General features: G+C 43.0%; 1 non-coding gene across 1 annotated transcript; it reads right to left on the bottom strand.

The window, feature by feature from the left end:
* Positions 1–2,354: 2,354 nt before the first annotated feature.
* Positions 2,355–2,427, bottom strand: TRNAQ-UUG (transfer RNA glutamine (anticodon UUG)). The gene has a single exon. It is a non-coding gene; the product is annotated as a tRNA-Gln (tRNA).
* Positions 2,428–3,361: the final 934 nt, after the last annotated feature.

Genomic DNA, 3,361 nt, shown 5'->3' with positions numbered 1-3,361 from the left:
AACAGGGCTTGGTGACCAACTGGATAGAGGGGTGACAGAGAGGGACCTGAAGGGGTCACCAGGTCTCTGGTTTGGGTGAGTGGCTGGAGCCAGAGAGACAGGGAAGGCAGGAGGAAGAACCAACTAAAGGATGCTGACCACGTAACAGGGGTCTAATAGATCCAGATGCCACTCAGGAAAACCTCCCAAGGATGGCTTTCATGAAAATCTGGATGTGAGGCTGGAGTGTCACTGTGGCTCAGAATCTCTGTGCTCCTCTCTGTGTCCTTGGTGAAGATGGCTTGGCAAACAGGACAAAGCAGAGGCTCACACGTGTGCCAAGTGGACGAATCCACAGATGCTGATCATTGGTATTCTGTCAACCAAGACAGGCAGCAGGAGGGCTTTTGTCTGTGTTTTGTGGCATTTGCTTGGGGTGACTCAGAGCGATTTGAATGTCTCCGCTGCTTGCCGATGTGGCTGCATGGTAATGCGTTCCTTTGTCTCGTCCAAATATTAATAAAAAATATTTTGCGAAGAGCTGTGGGAGCCTCTCTGGAAGGTCTAAGGGCTTTGAGCAGGCTCTTGCTGAGGAAGAATTGACCTCTGTAGGGGAGGGAGCTGTATCTCTGTGTTGCACATCAAGTCCCTCAGCTGAGGATTTCAGAGCTGCTGACTGTGAAGGGAGAGGCCTCTCGCGGCTTTTGCAGAGGCGAGAGCATCTTCTGAGATGCTTAGCTGCTGTACCGCGACTGGGAGCCAGCACCTCTGATTCCCACCCGAGCTGAGCCTGGAAAGACCAAATTACTGATACAGCCACCTGAGGTGGAGCTGGGCTTGATCACAGGGAGCTTGGTTTCCTCCCACCTTCCAGGCCACTCACTACTTTTGACTTTGGACAAAGAGGTCCTGGGTGGAGAAGCAGAAAGCAGTGAAGAGTGTGTGGTGGTACAGGTACCAGGCTAGGTGTGAGCTTTTGCTCATCTTTAATGTTCAAAATAGCCCCGTGAGGGAGACATTCTCATTCCACTTAGAAACGAGGAGCTGGAAACCAAGAGATGCTAAGACCTTGCCTAAGACCAGGCAGTGAGTCCAGAGCTGTGATCTCCCCGCTGTCTGACTTTAAAGCCTATGCTCCTTTCTCAATCAGATGCAAAGAAGAGAGGACAGAAGATCCACAGGGAACTAGGGTGGCACTGAGGATTCCTTGTGTAAAATGGATACAGCACATCGAATTTCCACCCAATCCCCAGGGAATAAGCAAGATTCAAACTGCTGAACTAATGGAAACCATGAAAACTAATGACAGAGTCGGGTCCAAAATAGTCTCAAAGGACTAACAAAAGGCCAAATCTAACAAGATGATACAGCACAAGTGTTATATATTAGATTCTTGAAAGTACTGTGGACTAGAGCTGCCCATGCATTGTATAGGTGCTTTGCACATATAATCTCATTTAATGAGCACTGCTACCCAATGAAGTAGGCACTGTTATCCCATTTTACAGCCAAGAAAACAGGTGTAGAGAGGTTAAGTAATTGGTTAAAGTCACCCTGCTAAGTAAACAGTGGATCCCATGTGACCCAGGACCCAGGTAGTCTGATCTGAAAGTCCATCCCCTTGACCACCACGAACTGTTACCTTCCGATAGCAGCCAGCTCAAAACCTGCTTGGGTGGAACATTAGATGGGCTCCCATTACCATCAGGGAGGAAACAAGGATGCTCACCATTGCTGCTGTTACTTAACAACTTACAAAATACAGTAAATAGAGCAAAGGAATAAGCAGAAGTAAGGCTGAGCTAATCATTACTCACGGATGGTATTATTATCACCTATTTAAAAAAAACCCCAAGAGACTAGACTGAAAAATCATTTACAATAATATAAGATTACAGTATGAGGGTCATATTTAAAAATAGCAGAATCAATGATTTTTCTATGTCAGCAATAATCACTTATAGATTTTACTTTAAAAATCCCATTCAAAATAGGAATACAAATATAAAGATCTTAGGGATAAACTCAACAAGAAATACACAGAAACAATATATAAACAGACGACAAAAATTTTACTCAGAGACGTAAAGGAAACCACGAATAATTTAAGAGACATACCTACCTACTCAAGAGTGGGAAGACCCAGTCATTATGGGTGTCAGTAATTCCCATATTAATTGCTGAGTTGCAATTCTGTTAACTCTATGTATGTTTTTTAAAAATCGACATAATACTTATCCATGGGATGACAATAATTCCCAAATTAATGGTGTTGTACATTTCTTTTAACTGTATATTATATATATAACTGTATATATATTTTTTTTTTTTTTTTTTTTTTTTTTGGCTGTGCTGTGTACCTTTTGGGATCTTAGTTCCCTGACCAGGGATTGAACCCAGGCCCATGGCAGTCAAAGTACCGAGTCTTAACCACTGGGCCACCAGGGAATTCCTTATATTTTTAATATAGGTCTTTTAAGACACGTACTACATGTTCTTGGTTAAAAACTCAAATTGTACAAAAAGGTTTATAAAGGTTTATAAAGGTGTATAAACTGTTTCTTCCTTCATCTTCCCCCCCCATCTTTCCCCCACTCTTCAGAGATGGCCCTTATCAACACGTTTAGCTATTTCTTCTGAAAATTACCTCCATATTTTAAAGTAGAGACTGATCAATTTTGGACATTCATTGTTGACCTCCTGCTATGACAGATGGGGACTTAGTTCCCTTCCACTACGTCTTCGTCTCTCTCCAATGGCCCAATATATTAGTATCATTCTTTACAATTTCTGTGGGTTAAATTTGTCACTTTTGGAGATTTGCTTACACTCCTTTTTTTTTTTTGGCCGTGCCGCACAGCCTGTGGGATCTCAGTTCCCCGACCAGGGATTGAACCCTGGCCCTCGGCAGTGAAAGCACTAAATCCTAATCACTAGGCCACCAGGGAACTCCCAAAACTCTGTTTCTTGTAAGGTCAATAATAGTGTCTTCTGTCTCCTCATTTGGTAAGATGAAGGTGTTAACATCCCTACAGATCTCCTACCCCTTTCCACTCCAGTATCTGTACTTAAATGTCTACACTGTCAAGGCAGAGTATGTTCATATGTTGTATCCTTTTGTCCTGAGTCTTCTTGCTTGACTCTAGGTAAATTTCTAAAGTGGAAAATCATTCAACAGTGACAGCATTGTTGTGACTATGTAAACACTGTTCCTTGCAGAGCCAGCTAGTGTGCTGTGATCACGGCACCTTCCTTGAGCAGGCTGGTTTTTATTGTTCCTGGAGTTAAAAAAGATCTTTCCATTTGTTTTTAAATTATTTGCCTCAGTCCGAATTCTGGACAGTATAAGATCTCTCAAATCTCACCCCCAGACTCCAGCCTT

This window comes from Eubalaena glacialis, chromosome 7 (assembly GCF_028564815.1).
Source record: "Eubalaena glacialis isolate mEubGla1 chromosome 7, mEubGla1.1.hap2.+ XY, whole genome shotgun sequence".
NCBI lineage: Eukaryota > Metazoa > Chordata > Mammalia > Artiodactyla > Balaenidae > Eubalaena > Eubalaena glacialis.
This window is presented reverse-complemented; position numbering and strand designations above follow the sequence as displayed.